Source organism: Triticum aestivum, chromosome 2D, assembly GCF_018294505.1.
Source record: "Triticum aestivum cultivar Chinese Spring chromosome 2D, IWGSC CS RefSeq v2.1, whole genome shotgun sequence".
NCBI classification, from domain to species: domain Eukaryota; kingdom Viridiplantae; phylum Streptophyta; class Magnoliopsida; order Poales; family Poaceae; genus Triticum; species Triticum aestivum.
Genome location: NC_057799.1, coordinates 178,957,722 through 178,978,268, shown reverse-complemented (window position 1 = coordinate 178,978,268; position 20,547 = coordinate 178,957,722).

The window sequence follows — 20,547 nt, the reverse complement described above, 5'->3', positions numbered from 1 at the left end:
GATCAAGTCACTACCAAACCTCGTAGGTCGACAAGGATATGTACTACTCCTGAGTGGTACGGTAATCCTGTCTTAGATATCATGTTGTTAGACAACAATGAACCTATGAGCTATGGAGAAGCGATGGTGGGCCCATATGCCGACAAATGGTTAGAAACCATGAAATCCGAGATAGAATCCATGTATCAGAACAAAGCATGGACTTTGGTGAACTTGCCCGATGATCGGCAAGCCATTGAGATAAATGGATCTTTAAGAAGAAGACGGACGTGGACGGTACCGTCTATGAAGCTCGACTTGTGGCAAAGAGTATTTTCACAAGTTCAAGGAGTTGACTACGATGAGATTTTCTCATCGGTAGCGATGCTTAAGTCTGTCGGAATCATGTTAGCATTAGCTGCATTTATGAAATCTGGCAGATGGATGTCAAAACAAGTTTCCTTACCAGTTTTCGTAAGGAAAGGTTGTATGTGATACAATCAGAGAGGTTTTGTCGATCCTAAGGATGCTAAAAGGTATGCTAGCTCCAGCGATCCTTCCATGGACTAGAGCAAGCATCTCGGAGTCAGAATATACGCTTTGATGGAGTGATCAAAGTTTTTGGGTTTGTACAAAGTTTGTTAGAAACTTGTATCTACAATGAAGTGAGTGGGAGCACTACACCATTTCTGATAAGTATATGTGAATGACATATTGTTGATCCGAAATGATGTAAAATTTCTGGAAAGCATAAAGGGTTGTTTGAAAAGAGTTTTTCAAAGGAAGACCTGGATAAAGCTGCTTACATATTGGGCATCAAGATCTATAGAGATAGATCAAGACATCTGATGATACTTTCAAAGAACGCACACCTTGACATGATTTTGAAAGAGTTCAAAATAGATCAGCAAAGAAGGAGTTCTTGGCTGTGTTGCAAGGTGTGAGTATTGAGTAAGACTCAAGACCTGACCACAGCAGAAGAGAGAGAAAGGACGAAGGTCGTCCCCTATGCTTTAGACGTAGGCTCTACAGTATGCTATGCTGTGTACCGCACATGAAGTGTGCCTTGCCATGAGTTGGTCAAGGGGTACAATAGTGATCCGGGAATGGATCACATGACAGCAGTCGAACTTATCCTTAGTATCTAGTGGACTAAGGAATTTTCTCGATTATGGAGGTGAAAAGGAGTTCGTCGTAAAGGGTTACGTCGATGCGAACTTTGACACTAATCCGGATGACTCTGAGTAGTAAACCGGATTCGTATAGTAGAGCAGTTATTTGAAATGGCTCCAAGTAGCGCGTGGTAGCATCCACAAGATGACATAGATATTCGTAAAGCACACACGGATCTGAAAGGTTCAGACCCGTTGACTAATAACCTCTCTCACAAGCATAACATGATCAAACCAGAACTCATTGAGTGTTAATCACATAGTGATGTGAACTAAATTGTTGACTCTAGTAAACTCTTTAGATGTTGGTCACATGGTGATGTGACCTGTGAGTGTTAATCACATGGCGATGTGAACTAGATTATTGACTCTAGTGCAAGTGGGAGACTGTTCGAAATATGCCCTAGAGGCAATAATAAATTGGTTATTATTATATTTCCTTGTTCATGATAATCGTTTATTATCCATGCTAGAATTGTATTGATAGGAAACTCAGATACATGTGTGGATACATAGACAACACCCTGTCCCTAGTAAGCCTCTAGTTGACTAGCTCGTTGATCAATAGATGGTTACGGTTTCCTGACCATGGACATTGGATGTCGTTGATAACGGGATCACATCATTAGGAGAATGATGTAATGGACAAGACCCAATCCTAAGCATAGCACAAAAGATCGTGTAGTTCGTTTGCTAGAGCTTTTCCAATGTCAAGTATCTTTTCCTTAGACCATGAGATCGTGTAACTCCCGGATGCCGTAGGAGTGCTTTGGGTGTACCCAACGTCACAACGTAACTGGGTGACTATAAAGGTACACTACGGGTATCTCTGAAAGTGTCTGTTGGGTTGACACGGATCGAGACTGGGATTTGTCACTCCGTATGACGGAGAGGTATCTCTGGGCCCACTCGGTAATGCATCATCATAATGAGCTCAATATGACTAAGGAGTTAGTCACGGGATCATGCATTACGGTATGAGTAAAGTGACTTGCCGGTAACGAGATTGAACAAGGTATTGGGATACCGACGATCGAATCTCGGGCAAGTAACGTACCGATTGACAAAGGGAATTGTATACGGGATTGATTGAATCCTCGACATCGTGGTTCATCCGATGAGATCATCGTGGAACATGTGGGAGCCAACATGGGTATCCAGATCCCGCTGTTGGTTATTGACCGGAGAGGCGTCTCGGTCATGTCTGCATGTCTCCCGAACCCGTAGGGTCTACACACTTAAGGTTCGGTGACGCTAGGGTTGTAGAGATATGAGTATGCGGAAACCCGAAAGTTGTTCGGAGTCCCGGATGAGATCCCGGATGTCACGAGGAGTTCCGGAATGGTTCGGAGGTGAAGAATTATATATAGGAAGTCAGGTTTCGGGGGTCACCGGTATTGTACCGGGACCACCGGAAGGGTCCCGGGGGTCCATCGGGTGGGGCCACCTATCCCGGAGGGCCCCATGGGCTGAAGTGGGAGGGGAACCAGCCCCTAGTGGGCTGGGGCGCCCCCCCATGGGCCTTCCCCTGCACCTAGGGTTGGAAACCCTAGGGGTGGGGGCGCCCCACCTGACTTGGGGGGCAAGTTTCCCCCCTGGTCGCCCCCCCCTTGCAGATGGGATCCAGGCCGGCGCCCCCCCAGGGGGCCTATATATAGTGGGGGGGGAGGGAGGGCAGTAGCATGACAGCCCCTGGTGCCTCCCTCTCCCCTGCAACACCTCTCCCTCTCGCAGAAGCTTGGCGAAGCCCTGCCGAGACCCCGCTACTTCCACCACCACGCCGTCGTGCTGCTGGATCTCCATCAACCTCTCCTTCCCCCTTGCTGGATCAAGAAGGAGGAGATGTCGCTGCTCCGTACGTGTGTTGAACGCGGAGGTGTCGTCCGTTCGGCACTCGGTCATCGGTGATTTGGATCACGGCGAGTACGACTCCATCAACCCCGTTCATTGGAACGCTTCCGCTCGTGATCTACAAGGGTATGTAGATGCACTCCTTTCCCCTCGTTGCTAGTATACTCCATAGATGGATCTTGGTGATGCGTAGAAATTTTTTAAATTCTGCTACGATCCCCAACATATACTGCTCATATCATGCATATGGTGTCTTGCATTGCATAGTTTAGACATCATATACACAATATTCAACATCATATATACAATAATAAGCAATGGTAAAGGAAGTAATGCAGATAAGGTTCAGGATAGTGACACATCCTTGTTGGTCTCCAACAAAGCTGATAATACAGCTAAGGAAGACTATCTCGAAGACAGTGAGACAACCCCAAAGTCCTGTCTTGGTTTAGTGTTCGAGTTACTGGCCACTACCGCTTGCACAAGCTATTCAAACTCACTTTCTGAATCAGTTCGGTTTCTTGAGTCTCAACTACAAGCTGAAAGACATCGATCAGCTGTGCTGCGACAAGAAGCGGAAGGACTGCGAAAGTCCCCGGAGCATTCAGATGCATACTTTCTGGTGCAACAGCAAGTGTTGCAGGATTTTAGCGCCAAACAGGACAAAGCTAATAAGCTTGCCAGGCTTATTGCCAGCATGGTGGATACCACGTTTCTTGAGCTCTTTTGAAGTTTTTTCAGTTATGCTCTTGTTTTGCTGCCGTGTTTATTTGCACTGGTGGCCAATTTTGACGGCCAGTGTATGTAATATGCTGCTTTGTTCCCTATATTTGCACTGGTGGCGAACTTGGATGCCCAGTGGATGTAATATGTGTAATCGCGATAATAGGCTAGCGTTAATTTCTTGCTTATTATTTCCTTATTGTCTTGTTTAGTTGTTTGCTTGTAGTCACTGCAGTTCTTTTTCTGTGTTTTTCTAGTGGCCACAATAACCTATTTATGGAAACTAGGCCAAAATAATCATGGCAACACACAGACTGTTGTAACCATGGGCCTCCTGCGGGCCGTATGATCCATGGGCCTTCTACGGGCCGTAGGATCCATTGGCCTTCTATACGGGCCGTAGGATCCATGGGCCTTCAACGGGACGTACGATCCATGGGCCTTTTACGGGCCGTAGGATCCATGGGCCTTCTACGGGGCGTATCATCATTTCGCCAATAATGGACCGTAATATTCGTGGACAATAACGGGCCGTTAATAGGCCGTATTTGATAACTCTATGAAAACAGCCCAACGGGTTTTTTTACATGAAAACGGCCCAACGTATTAACGGGCCACAAACGGGCCGACTGTAACCACTGGCTGAATTTGGCCCACAAGAAGAAAATGACAGTAATGGGCCATAAGTAACCGAATGCTGGAAATGAGCCCTAGAATAAATGGACCCTGAGAAGGCCGAAAGATAACGTGGGTTGGAAACGGCCCAACGGAATAATGGGCCATTAATGGGTATAAAATGATACACTGTTCATTACGGGCCAGTTTTACCACAGGCCGTTAAGGGGCCGAGGGTTTCTAAGGGCCTCATATGGGCCAAAAGACGTCATGGGCCATACATGGGCCGGAAGTTAAAACGGGCTGGAATTATATTGGACAGCCCAGATGACGCTACTGGCCTTAATTCAGATAGGCCGTAAACGGGCCTTGGGATAGCAGGCTGTAAATGGGCTATATGCGAACAGGCCGTTAACACGCTTGCCGTGGGCCGGCGCGCCACCTTTTGACCAAGTCAAACAGGCCGGCCTTTTCACAGGAATGGGCCTCTGTTGGGCCGTGCCACGTGTCGACGGATCATAGGCGCTTTGGGTCCAAGGAGTGGATGACATCTGTCCCAACGGTGAGCCGACACGTGTTTCCTCCAGCCAATGATAATTTTACACGTGGAAAATCCCCATTGGTCGGGGCTGTTAACGGTTTATCGGATCCAAAACCGGACCTAATAGCTGAACGGCGTTCCGTTACGGTGGATGCCACATGTCGGTCACCCTTGACAAAAGCACTTCTGTGACACACGATTTATCGTCATGGAAGTGGACACTTCCGTGATGATAATTTTGGTAATGTCATGGAACACTTCTACGACAGCACAGGTATGACTATCTTGATTCTGTCATAAATTTGTCATGGATGTACATGCATGACAGAAAATGTGACCTACTGTGACAAACACGTATCATCACGGAAGTGTATTTTTTTTTTGTAGTAACAATGCATTCCCTTAGGCCCAAATATGGTGAAGTGTCATGTAGTCGATGTTCACATGACACCACTAAGGGAATCACAACATACATACCATCAAAATATCGAACACATATCAAATTCACATGATTACGTGCAACATGATTTATCCCGTGACCTCAAGAACGGAAGTAACTACTCACAAACAATAAACATGCTCATGATCAGAGGAGTATTAATGTGCATAATGGATCTGAACATATAATCTTCCACCAAATAAACCATATAGTAATCAACTACAAGATGTAATCAACACTACTAGTCACCCCCTAGCAATAATCTATAGTTCCGGTAACTAGATTGAATACAAGAGATGAACTAGGGTTGAGATGAGATGGTGCTGGTAAAGATGTTGATGGAGATTGCCCTCCCCAAGATTGGAGAGTTGTTGTTGATGATGATGATGATGACGATGATTTCCCCCTTCAGGAGGGAAGTTCCCCTAGCAGAATCGCTCCACCGGAGGGCAAAAGTGCTCCTGCCCAAGTTCCGCCTCGAGACGGCGGCGCTCCGTCCCGAAAGTCTTCTCTTCATTTATTTTTCTAGGTCAAAATGACTTATATACCAGAAGATGGGCACAGGAGGTGGGCCGAGGAGGCCACAACTCACGAGGGCGCGCCAGGGGGGCCTGGCGCACCCAGGTGGGTTGTGCCCACCTAGTGGCCCCCTTAGTTGTTTATTGGCTCCAGTATTTCTTAAATATTCCACAAAAAAACCTGGTGGAGTTTCAGCTCACTTGGAGTTGTGCAGAATAGGTGGCCTGACGTAGCTTTTTCAGGTCCGGATTTCCAGCTCCCAGAATTCTCCCTCTGGTGTGTACCTTGCAAATTATGAGAGAAAAGGCATTAGAATTACTCCAAAAAGCATTATTATGGATAAAAACATTATAAATAACAGTAAGAAAACATGATGCAAAATGGACGTATCAAGCATTTATATTAACATGCGTTTTTCGAACAGGGATAATATCATGTTGGAAGTTTTATTCATGGTCGAAAATGGAAGAACCAGCCAGTTAACATCATGCTGATCAACATTCATGCATAGCACATCTTCATATGATGCACAGTCAAAAAGATATGCTATTTTCAAAATGCCCACACAATGTCGAGTGTGCGAAAAACAGAGAAAACGAGGGACAAAGTTTTGGCAAGTGTTGGACATGGTGTGCGTAGATAAAAATGGGGACCCACATGTCAATAATGGCATGGCAAAAAAATGGAGATATTTTCCCTGCATCAGGTGGAATCGAACCCGGGCGAAACAGTGGTCGGGTAGTGTCACTTGGCCACGGGGCTAGTTCAGTTGTTTCGGTAGAAATAAGGCATTGCCTCTGGTGGTTCGGTCTCGTCCTGTGCCTTTGTGCGCTCGCCGCGGCGCCGCTGTCTGCTGTTGTGAACATGCTGAACAAACAAGAGGAATCTGGAGAGCAATGTACATGGAGAGGCGGACAGTCGGGACCCACCAGGTCTATGGCTGTACGCAAGCAAGTACCTCATTGAAAAAAATACTTCCGCCAAATGCTATACTGACGTTGGGGCCCACGGGTTTGTGAACATAGTTACATTTTTTTCAGGTGCTTCAACGTAGTTACTAAAGGAGATAAATTTACAACAAAGCCGGGGAGCTGGCAGGTATCATTTATTATCAGTGGGCTGATGCGGCTTGAAGCTACGTCAGTATTTCCCCAAAGAGGAAGGGATGATGCAGCACAGCGACGGTAGGTATTTCCCTCAGTGATGAGACCAAGGTTATCGAACCAGTAGGACAACCAAGCAACAATACATAAACGACACCTACACACCAATAACAAATACTCGCAGCACGGTGTATTAAAGTGGTTTGTCAATCCCTTTCGGGTAACGGCGCCAGAAATTGGCAAACGGACATGAATAAATTGTAGTAGATTGATATATCAAATGCCAAATAAAATAAATAAGAATAAATTGTAGCAAGGTATTTTTTGTATTTTTTGTTTAATAGATCTGAAAATAAAATCAAAGGAAAATAGAACGCAAAGGCAAATAATATGAGAAAGAGACCCGAGGGCCGTAGGTTTCACTAGTGGCTTCTCAAGAAAAAAATAGCAAACGGTGGGTAAACAAATTCCTGTTGGGCAATTGATAGAACTTCAAATAATCATGATGATATCCAGGCAATGATCATTACATAGGCATCACGTCCAAGATTAGTAGACCGACTCCTGCCTGCATCTACTACTATTACTCCACACATCGACCGCTGTCCAGCATGCATCTAGTGTATTAAGTTCATGGAGAAACAGAGTAATGCAATAAGAATAATGACATGATGTAGACAAGATCTATTTATGTAGAAATAGACCCCATCATTTTATCCTTAGTAGCAACGATACATACATGTCGGTTCCCCTTCTGTCACTGGGATCAAGCACCGTAAGATCAAACCCACTACAAAGCACCTCTTCCCATTGCAAGATAAATAGATCTAGTTGGCCAAACAAAACCCAAATATCGGAGAAGAAATACAAGGCTATAAGCAATCATGCATATAAGAGATCAAAGAAACTCAAATAAATTTCATGGATAAAAAGATAGATCTGATAATAAACTCAAAGTTCATCTGATCCCAACAAACACACCGCAAAAAGAGTTACATCATATGGATCTTCAAGAGACCATTGTATTGAGAATCAAACGGGAGAGAGGAAGCCATCTAGCTACTAACTACGGACCCGAAGGTCTACAAAGAACTACTCACGCATCATCGGAGAGGCACCAATGGAAGTGGTGAACCCCTCCATGATGGTGTCTAGACTGGATCTGGTGGTTCTGGACTCTACAGCGGCTGGAATTGATTTTTGTCGACTCTCCTAGGGTTTCTGGAATATTGGGGGTATTTGTAGAGCAAAGAGTCGGTTCACGGGGCACTCGAGGTGGGCACAACCCACCAGGGCACGCCTGGGCCTCCTGGCGTGCCCTGGTGGGTTGTGCTCCCCTCGGAGCACCCCAAGTCGCTTCTTCGGCCCATTGGTTGTCTTCTGGTCCAAAAAAATCCACAAAAAGTTTCGCTGCGTTTGGACTCCGTTTGGTATTGATTTTCTGCGATGTAAAAAACATGCAAAAAACTGCAACTGTCACTTGGCACTATGTCAATAGGTTAGTACCAAAAACAATATAAAATGACTATAAAATGATTATAAAACATCCACGAATGATAATATAACAGCATGGAACAATCAAAAATTATAGATACGTTGGAGACGTATCATGGGCCAGCAAGTATCAGCTAGGTTGTGGGCTGCCCCGTCTAGGCTTTCTTTTTTTAACATGCGCAGCCCACAACATGCCGGTTTGTATTTTCATGAGGGCCGTCATGTATCGACCGGCCTATGAACCTTCCATCCGAGGTTTTATTTTTCCTGAAACACCGACAACCCAACTTATGTTTTTTTTGAATAAAACACACAGGTCTGTTCTATATTTCTATATAAGAATAGGAATGACAGGTCCAACTTATGTTTCCCTTCTAACTATATTATATATATTTAAATTATTTCGTATGTTATTATATATTATTGTTATTGTCATCATATATTTAACAGATACTTACATATATAAGAAAACAATATCCCATATCTGATTAACTTATAAAAATAATTTTTTAACAATAAAATCCTGGATTTTTTTACATTAAGGCAACGAAAATCCTGGTGATTGTGTACAAAAGCTTGGTAAGATTTAAGGACCAATATAATAATAAATCACTTATTATTTAAATATATTTATAACAAAATGCTCAGCCCCTGTTTATTTTTTGATAACACTGCTGCGACCAACCCAACATTATAATTAGAACCAGCCCAGCAAAATCGTGTATTTCGAGAAAGTGCAAATGGCCTGTACTTTTTTAGGAAAAAATAAATGGGCTGCATGGACAGTACATTATTTGTTCAGCCAGCCTAGCAAATTCGTGTATTTCGAGGAAGTGAAAATGGGTTGTAGTTTTAGAAAAATGGGCCGCATGGACGCTACATTATTTGTTCACCCAGCCCAGCAAATGGACTGTAATTCTCAGAAATAAAGATTAAATGGACTGTAAATTCTGAAGAAATGGGTTGAATATGTGCCACATTTTGGAGGCTGAAATGTGGTTCAATAGGTGGAAGCCAACACAAGTCGTTGTCAACTTAGTCAACAAATGATTCTGACATCATTAGCCGTTGGATTTACATCCAACGACCGGCATCCATCTTCAATCTCTCGTCTTCTTCCTCCAGTGCCGCCGGGACCACCTGCTCCAGCCTCCTGCTGCTAGCAGCTCTGCTTAGCACGCTTCACTGTGAAGCGCTACCCCACCGTCGGCCAGGCCATCCCTCCACCCCTCCACACCTCTTGTTCTTCTCAATCGACTCCGCCGAACCATGCCGCACCAGAACGAGTTAACCCTCGTACACCTCTCCGTCTGCGACTCCACTACCGCGTCTTCCCATCTACGGCTCGTTGCTGTCCGGGATCGCCCTCGTCCACCACCTTGGATGTGCTCGGCGCTGCGTGGTCAACACACAAAAAATGAATACCCCCCTTCTAGTTGGGACCCACTATAGTGGGAGGCTGACTTGTGGGCCTACTAAGTTGACGGGGACGGAGGGCATTGTCAACCTAGTCAATATGAACGATTCTAGCTCTAGTGACTGTACTATGTCCATCCAACGGCCGTAGTGCTTCTTCAACCTCTAGTCTTCTTGCTCTAGCCGCCCAAACCAGCGCTGGTCGTGCCGCCTACTCCTGCATCCCATGGCCGGCTATGCTGCCACGGTGACCTCACCGCCCCCTAATACTCCCACCGCTGGCCAGGCCATCCCTCTACTCACCCACACCACCTGTTATTTTGCGGCGACGGCAGCCTCACACCGCAGCCGAACAATGAACCCTCGTACTCCTCTCCGCGTGGGCATCCACTGCCGTGTCTTCCCCGGCTCCGCGTCGTCCCCTTCCTAGGCCTCACCGTCGTCCACTGCCTTGGTGCTGTCGGCGCGGCGTGGTCAATGTGGTCAAGGAATGACTTCCATCGGAAGAGTACTATACGTGGAGAGGCTGACAGCTGGGTCCACGGCCGCAGCAAGGAAGTGCCTCCTTATTACGCGCAAAATAATGATTTCTCCACGTGACAGCAGGGACCCACCGGACGGGCCACCGTATTTCGTGGAAAAAATGTTTCCCGCTAACTGTTGGGACCCACCAGCTACATCTTCGCACGGAAGGAAGTGCCTCCTTATCCTCCCTGATAGTCGGGACCCACCTTGTTGAAGCGTATGTATCATTGTCATTCTGGTCGCGAACGTGTACGCACATACTGGTCGATCGGTCTGTCTGCAAGCTGCAGCCATGAACCGTGGCCGAGTAAGGAAGGGCATGTGTCATAGTAGAGGCGCGCACGTAGCATGTACACGTACATACAGCCAGGGTGCAAGACAGTAAATACGGCCACGTACGTACATACGGGCGGGGTCTCGAATGCCTACTCGCGCATACGTACGGCCAGGGCTCGTGTACATAGCTGGGTCGGAACGGAGAAACTGCGTCGTCGTGTTCATCGGGAGGCAACGGAATGTGTCATGTTCATCGAGAACCAACCGGCTTGGACGGAACAGCCGATTGAAATGAGGCCTGGCGTACCGCAGAACGGAGGAAACGGCCTTGTGTTCGAGCGCCTACGGTCGAAATGGGATCCTGTTCACCGGGAGGGATGTGGCGTATCGCAAATCGTAGGAAAAGACTTCTCTTCAACCTCCTACGGTCGAAACGGGGTCCTGTTGATCGGGAGGGGTGTGGCGTACCGCAAAACGGAGGAAACGGACATGTGTTGGAGCGCTACGGTCGAAACGGGGCTCCTATTCATGGGGAGGGGTGTGGCATACCGCAAAACGGGACTCCACGGGCTACTGTTCATCTCGACCATTGACCTCCTCCAGCCTCCACCGGCGACTATTCATCCACGGCGTCTCCCTCCTGCCTCCACCTACGACTGTTCATCCACGGGCTCCTGTTCATCCAACCTCCACCGCTCCTCCACCGGCTACTATTCAACCAGCCCTCTCCACGGGGTCCTGTTCAACCACCCGTCCACGGGCTACTGTTCATCCAGCCCTCCACTGGCTGCTGTTCAACTAGCCCTCCACGGGGTCTTGTTCATCTAGCCCTCCACGGGGTCCTGTTCATCCAGCAGCCAACCGGCTCGATCGATCGGGGTCATGTTCATCCAACCCCCAGCGGGAACTGTTCATCCAACCCCCCAACAACGCTCACTGTTCATCAAGAGGTAGCAGGTTCGATCGGCTTCAGTTAGAAGCAGTAGTGAAGGAATCTCTCGATCGGCTTCAGTTAACAGCCAGATCGATCGATCGCTCGGGTTCAGTAACGCGTAGCCTGCAGTGCAATCGCTCGGGTTCAGTAGGCGAACGCCTCGCTCAGGTTCAGTTAGAGCCCAACGCCTCGCACCCACGCGCGTACGTGTACGAGAGAAACGCACATTGCTCAGCCCCGACCACCCACCTTAACCGGGAACTCCTCGATATTTTCCTCGCCCTCGCTTCTACCACGGTTTTTTCCGTCATGGACGGCCCAAAGAATGTCATGCAGCTGCGTCTCCGGCCCGCCCAGGACAAAAAGCCCATTTTCTGTCATGATTTTTTGTCATAGAAGTAGGAGCCCACCACATCTATGATGATACTGGGTTTTGTCACAATTATCGTCATAGATGTGTCATAAGCATGACAGAACAAAAATTCGTTCGGCCCAAAATGTCACGGATGTGTCTTTTTTTTGTAGTGTCAAAACCTCGGATTGGTACATGTGGGTTGCTAGTAGTGTTGATTACTCCTTGTAGTTGATGCTAGTTGGTTTATTCGGTGGAAGATCATATGTTCAAATCCTTAATGGTAACTATTACTCCTCTGATTATGACCATGAATATGCTTTGTGAGTAGTTACGTTCGTTCCTGAGGACATGGGAGATGTCTTGTTATAAGTAATCATGTGAATTTGGTATTAGTTCGTTATTTTGATGAGATGTATGTTGTCTTTCCTCTAGTGGTGTTATGTGAATGTCTACTACATGACACTTCACCATGATTTGGGCCTAGGGGAAGGCATTGGGAAGTAATAAGTAGATGATGGGTTGCTAGAGTCACAGAAGCTTAAACCCTAGTTTATGTGTTGCTTCGTAAGGGGCTAATTTTGACCCATATGTTTCATGCTATGGTTAGATTTATCTTAATTCTTCTTTCATAGTTGTGGACGCTTGCGAGAGGGGTTAATCATAAGTGGGAGGCTTGTCCAAGTAAGGATAGCACCTAAGCACCGGTCCACCCACCTATCAAATTATCAAAGTAACGAACGTGAATCATATGAGCATGATGAAAACTAGCTTGACAGTAATTCCCATGGGTCCTCGGGAGCGCTTTGCTTGATATAAGAGTTTTTCCAGGCTTGTCCTTTGTTACAAAAAGGATTGGGCCACCTTGCTGCACCTTTGTTACGCTTGTTACATGTTACCTGTTATGAATTATCTTATCACAAAACTATCTATTACCGATAATTCCAGTGCTTGCAGAGAATACCTTGCTAAAAACCGCTTGTCATTTCCTTCTGCTCCTCGTTGGGTTCGACACTCTTACTTATTGAAAGGACTATGATAGATCCCCTACTCTTGTGGGTCATCAGACCGCCGCCACCACAAAATGCTCATGAGTCCTCCCTTTGTACTCTCAAGATTTATCCTGATGAGTTTGCTAACCATCAGAAGAATGCCATCAAGCGAGCCAAGAAGGCTGAAAAGGAAAGGGCTCGTAAAGAGGAAAATCATCGTCTTCTCAAAGATAATGTCATGAAGAAAAAGGCTGAAGGAAAATCTGAAGGTCGCTCCAAACACAAAGATGATCCCAGTGCAAAGTGCAAGCGTGCATCGAAAAAGAGGTTGGCGGAACCAACCGATAAACATGGCGAAAGCAATTCTTCCGATAAAGATGATCCTCCAGTCACGGAGGATGAAGTTGAAGCTACTCTCAATGAGCAAGTGAATAGCACTACCTCAATGGTGCTGCATGATCTTCGAGTTCGTAAAGTTCCAGTAGCACCACCGAAGAAGATTGCTACTAGAAAAACTCCGGATACCACTGTCACCATAAAAGATCATGTGGATACAACTCCTCATCTAGATGCTATCAACTTGAAGGATTTGGTAGTTGATGCTCCTATCGGCACTGCCAAGCCTAGCGAACAAGTTCCAAAGGCTAAAGTGAAGAAAATCAAGGCCCCTACCGTCAAGCCAAGTGCTCCTCAAGATACAGCTCCGAAGGAAAAGGCTGCCAAGTGTGCCCCTACATTGATGTAGCCATTGGCTTCTATGCCTCCATTCGAGCAAGTTCCAGTCCAACCTGCTCCAACGACACAGTCTGGGGCTCCTCATTACTCTAATCATGTGTTCATCATGGAGCAGCTTGATAAGGTTGTGGACAATCCATTCGATGGTGAAGTGGCATCTTTGCCAATCCCTCCTGAAGTCATTTCACGGGCAACTGAAGTTGTTCAAGAAATGAGAGAAGATTCAGTAGAAATCAATAATCTTACTGCTGAACTCAATGATATAGATGGTCGAATGAAAACTACTTCTTCCAAGTTTGTCATCAGACAACTTAAGGACTCCTGCAAGGATATCAATAGAGCTTTGAATCTTATTTGCAACAGAAGGTTGCGCTTTCACACAGATCTTGATGATATTGTTCGCAAGATCTACAATGAGCATCAAGCACAAGTCACTGGCTACAAAAATTTAGTCAAACGCAATATTGACCAAACTGCTCAGCAAACGAAGAAGCGGCGAAAGAAAACTGCGAAGAAGAATGTGCCTCCTGCTCACACAGAAAATTCACCTGATCACTCAAAAGCTCAGCCTCAGAAAGAAAAATCTCCTGAGCCAGCTATTCCTTCGTAACTCACTGATCGAGTCCAAGATGCTCCTCCCTCGCCAAGGCCAACTTAACCAGTGCCTATGGCCTTTCCTGTTAGAGCTGATATTCCATCTTAGCAAATTGTCTCTGAGGAAGGTGAAATCCCCCGCTCCGAACCTCAAGCTTCTCCCACTCGTGAAACACCAAATGTTTTGACTCGTCCACCTGCTCAACAACAATAGATTCCCGAAGAACAAACCCAACCCCCTCGAGTGCTTGACTCGGCCTCAGTGCCTTCCGTTCAAGAATTTGCTTTGTTGCCTACTGCCTCTTTAGCTCCCTCCAATGTGCCATCTGACCCCTCTCAACTGAAGTTGTCTATCGACACAGCACCAAGAATCTCAGATGTTGGTCCGCCCAGACATAAATCTGTTTCTACTCGTCATACTGACTCTGTGGTATATGGCCATGAAATGATTTTAGTCGAAGACGAACCCAAATACACATATCCTCGTGAAGAACTGCCTATTTTCTTGACAGGTGTTGGCGCCAAAGGTCCACTTTTCAATCGGAATACACATCCCCAATTCTTTCAGGACGGTCCGTATAATGGGCCACGCACCTCTGAATCACCTCGTTTCTGGACAAAGGAACAAGCCATCTATTACTCTCGGGCCCTCCATGACAGCCGAAAGATATTCCCTCATCAATACCCGGACATCCCAGTTATGAAGAATATTGGCTGTTTCAATCAGTTGCTGCAAGATCTCAAAGATTTCTGCCTCACCAATGTATTTGCATTTGAACATCCTTGGAATAGGGAAATCATACTTCAATTCTGTGCCACCTTCTACATCTCTGGCGATGAATCTGATAGCTCAAATGGATTATGGAGTGGATGACCCAAGGGAAACACATCAAATGCACTTTAATAGGTTTTTTCTCGCATTTTCATTTCCCTCGCTTTGAGCATGCCAACAGTGAAATTCGAGTGCACAACATTGATTTTATTTAATTTAGATGAATTATTTCGATGCACTATGGACAAAGAAAAGATTCGAGACTACAATGGTCTGATGACCCACAAGTATATGGGATCAGTCGTATTCCTTTCGACAAGTAAGAGTGTTGAACCCAACGAGGAGCAGAAGGAAATGACAAGTAGTTTTCAGCAAGGTATTCTCTGCAAGCACTAAAATTATAAGTAACGAGTAGTTTGATAGAAAGATAATTTGTAACGAGCAAGTAACGGTAATGGTAACAAAAGTGCAGCAAGGTAGCCCAATCCTTTTGAGGCAAAGGACGGGCCTAAACAGTCTCTTATGATAAACGAAGCGTTCTTGAGGGTACACGGGAATTTCATCTAGTCACTTTCATCATGTTAGTTTGATTTGTGTTTGCTACTTGGATAATTTGATATGTGGGTGGACCGGTGCTTAGGTGCTATTCTTACTTGAACAAACCTCCTACTTATGATTAACTCCCTCGCAAGCATCCGCAACTACGAGAAAAGTATTAAGAATAAATTCTAACCATAGCATTAAACTTTTGGATCCAAATCAGTCCCTTACGGAATAGCGCATAAACTAGGGTTTAAGCTTCTATCACTCTCACAACCCATCATCTAATAACTACTCCATAATGCATTCCCGTAGGCCCAAATATGGTGAAGTGTCATGTACTCGACGTTCACATGACACCCCTAAGGGAATCACAACATGCATACCATCAAAATATCAAACACATATCAAGTTCACATGATTACTTGCAACAAGATTTCTCCCGTGACCTCAGTAACAAAAATAACTACTTGATTTCTACTACGCAGAGTTATTCTTGTAGACACATGTTGGGCCTCCAAGCGCAGAGTTTTGTAGGACAGTAGCAATTTTCCCTCAAGGCGATGACCCAAGGTTTATCAATCCGTGGGAGGCATAGGATGAATATGGTCTCTCTCAAACAACCCTGCAACCAAATAATAAAAAGTCTCTTGTGTCCCCAACACACCAAATACAATGGTAATTTGTATAGGTGCACTACTTCGGGGAAGAGATGGTGAAACAAGTGTAATATGGAGAGTAGATATTGCTTTTTGTAATAAGAACGATAAAAAAACAGCAAGGTAGCAATTGATAAAACGGAGCATAAACAGTATTGCAATGCTTGAAAATGAGGCCTAGGGTTCATACTTTCACTATTGCAATCTCTCAACAATGCTAATATAATTGGATCATATAACCATCCCTCAACATGTGATGAAGAATCACTCCAAAGTTCCTCTCTAGCGAAGAACATAAGAAGAAATCATTTGTAGGGTACGAAACCACCTCGAAGCTATTCTTTTCGATCATCTATCCAAGAGTTCGTACTAAAATAACACCAAATAATTTCAGATTCATAATACTCAGTCCAACACAAAGAACTTCAAAGAGTGCCCCAAGATTTCTACCAGAGAAACAAAGACAAGAACGTGCGTCAACCCCTATGCGTAGATTACCCCAATGTCACTTGGGAATCCGTGAGTTGAGTGCCAAAACATATATCAAGTGAATCAAAATAATAACCCATTATCACCACGGGTATTCATATGCAAGACATATATAAAGTGCTCTCAAATCCATAAAAGTATTCAATCCGGTAAAACGAAATCTCAAAGGAAAAACTCAATTCATTACAAGATAGAGAGGGGAAAACACCATATGATCCGACTATATTAACAAAGCCCCTGATACATCAAGATCATGACATCTCAAGAACAGGAGAGAGAGATTAAACACATAGCTACTGGTACAAACCCTCAGCCACAAGGGTGGACTACTCCCTCCTCATCGTGGTGGCCGCCGGGATGATGAAGATGGGCACCGGTGATGATTCCTCCCTCCGACGGAATGCCAAAACGGGGTCTAGATTGGTTTTCGGTGGCTACAGAGGCATGCGGCAGCGGAACTTCTGATCTAGGTTAACCCCGAGGGATTTTGGAATATTTGGGAATTTATAGGGTAAAGAGGGGGTGCAGGAGGCCACCGAGGTGGGCACAACCCACCTGGGCGGGCCTGGGCCCCCAGGTGCGCCCTGGTGGGTTGTGCCCCCCTCGTGACACCCCCAGGTGCTTCTCTGGCCCACTGGATGTTTTCTGGTCCATAAAAAATCAACAAAAAGTTTCGCGGTGTTTGGACTTCATCCGATATTGATTTTCTGCGATGTAAAAAACAAGCAAAAAACAACAGCTAGCACTGGGCACTAGGTCAATACGTTAGTCCCAAAAAATGAAATAAAGTTGCTATAAAACTACTGTAAAACATCCAAGAATGATAATATAACAGCATGAATACTTCATAAATTATAGATACGTTGGAGATGTATCAGCATCCCCAAGTTTAATTCCTACTCGTCCTTGAGTAGGTAAATGATAAAAGAAATAATTTATGAAGAGTGAATGCTAGCAAAGTGCACAAGTTTTATCAATGACAATTTCAATCACTTTTCCTAGCATCATGATACATCCATTTTGCATCATGCTTTTATATTGATATGTATTGCATTATGGGATGTTATTACACATTATATCACAATACTTATGCTTATTCTCTCTTATTTTATAAGGTTTACATGAAGAGGGAGAATACCGGCAGCTGGAATTCTGGACTGGAAAAGGAGCAAATATTAGAGACATATTCTGCACAACTCCAAAATTCCTGAAACTTCACAGAGCATGTTTTTGGAATATATAAAAATACTAGGCGAAGAAAGTACCAGAGGGGGGCCACCAGCCAGCCACAACGGTGGAGGTCGCGCCCCCGACCTTGTGGGCCCCCTGGCATGCCTCCGGTGCCCATCTTTGGCTATATGGTGTGTTTTGACCTGGAAAAATCAGAAGGAAGCTTTTGGGATGAAGCGCCACCATATCGAGGCGGAACCTGGGCATAACCAATCTGGGGCTCCGGCAGAGCTGTTCTGCCGGGGAAACATCCCTCCGGCAGGGGGACATCATCGCCATCGTCATCACCATCGATCCTCAAATTGAGCGGGGGTCAATCTCCATCAACATCTTCACCAGCACCATCTCCTCTCAAACCCTAGTTCATCTCTTGTACTCGATCTTGGTCCCAAGACCTCAGATTGGTACATGTGGGTTGCTAGTAGTGTTGATTACTCCTTGTAGTTGATGCTAGTTGGTTTATTCAATGGAAGATCATATGTTCAGATCCTTAATGATAATTAATACTCCTCTGATTGTGATTATGAATATGCTTTGTGAGTAGTAACTTTTGTTCCTGAGGACATGGGAGAAGTCTTGTTATAAGTAATCATGTGAATTTGGTATTTGTTCGATATTTTGATGAGATGTATGTTGTCTCTCCTCTAGTGATGTTATGTGAATGTCGACTACATGACACTTCACCATTATTGGGGCCTAGGGGAAGGCGTTGGGAAGTGATAAGTAGACAATGGGTTGCTAGAGTGACAGAAGCTTAAACCCTTGTTTATGTGTTGCTTCGTAAGGGGCTGATTTGGATCCTTATGCTTCATGCTATGGTTAGGTTTACCTTAATTCTTCTTTCATATTTGCGGATGCTTGCGAGAGGGGTTAATCATAAGTTGGAGGCTTGACCACGGAAGGGCAGTAGCCACGCACTGGTCCACCCACATATCAAAATATCAAAGTAACGAACGTGAATCATATAAGCATGATGAAAACTAGCTTAACAACAATTCCCATGTGTCCTCGGGAGCGCTTTGCTTTATATAAGAGTTCGTCGAGGCTTTTCCTTTGCTACAAAAAGGATTGGGCTACTTTCCTGCACCTTAGTTACTTTATTTACTTGTTACCCGTTACGATTTACCTTATCACAAAACCATCTGTTACAGATAATTCCAGTGCTTGCAGAGAATACCTTGCTGAAAACCACTTGTCATTTCCTTCTGCTCCTCGTTAGGTTCAACACTCTTACTTATCGAAAGGACTACGATAGATCCCCTATACTTGTGGGTCATCAAGACTCTTTTCTGGCGCTGTTTCCGGGGAGTGAAGCGCCTTTGGTAAGTGGAATTTGGTAAGGAAACATTTATATAGTGTGCCAAAATTTACTCTCACCTGTTACTATGGAAAATAATCCTTTGAGGGGTTTGTTCGGGGTATCTTCACCTCGACCGGAAGAACAAAGAGTTGCTCCTCGACCTACTACACTACTGAAAATATTTATTATGAAATTACTTCAGGTATGATAGAGAAACTGCTAGCTAATCCTTATGCAGGAGATGGAACATTACATCCTGATATGCACCTAATCTATGAGGATGAAGTTTGTGGATTATTTAAGTTTGCAGGTATGCCTGAGGATGTTGTCAAGAAGAAAGTCTTCCCTTTATATTTGAAGGGAAAGGCATTGACATGGTATCGGCTATTGGATGATATTGGATCATGGAACTACAACCGATTGAAATTGGAATTTCATCAGATGTTTTATCCTATGCATCTGGTTCATCATGATCGGAATTATATATATAATTTTTGGCCTCGTGAAGGATAAAGTATCGCTCAAGCTTGGGGAGGCTTAAGTCAATGTTATATTCATGCCCCAATCATGAGCTCTCAAGAGAAATTATTATTCAAAAAATTTATGCTCGGCTTTCTCATAATGATCGATCCATGCTCGATACTTCTTGTACTGGCTCCTATATGAAGAAGGATATTGAATTCAAATGGGATTTATTGTAAAGAATTAAACACAACTCTGAAGATTGGGAACTCGACGAAGGTAAGGAGTCAGGTGTAAACCTTAAGTTTGACTGTGTTAAATCTTTTATGGATACCAATGCTTTTCGTGATTTCACTAAATATGGACTTGACTCTCTGATAGTAGCCTCTTTCTATGAATCTTTTGCTACTCATGTTGATCTCCCTAAGGAAAAGTGGTTTAAATATCATCCTTCCATTGAAGTTAAAGTAGTTGAACCCATTAAAGTTGAAGAAGAAACTATTACTTATAAGGGACAATTCCATTTATCCCCCTAACTTGAGCCACCACCTGGCATTTGCCCCTAATTTTCAGGTATGCTAAAAAATACCCCTCTTCCGTCAAGTCACCTTACAGAAATGCCCTTGTCGTCCGGTCAAAGGGGTTTGACCGTCTGATGAATAGTAACATGGGGAACAGTAAATTCAAAAAAATAGCAAAAAATCAAAAAACCGAAATTTTGTGGGATCGAAGATACTTAAGGGCGCAAGGTGTGTGCAAATTTTCGCGTTGTTCGGACATTCCAGGAACTCGTGGGAAAGGAAAAAATTTAAATCTATATGCTGTGAAAAGTAAA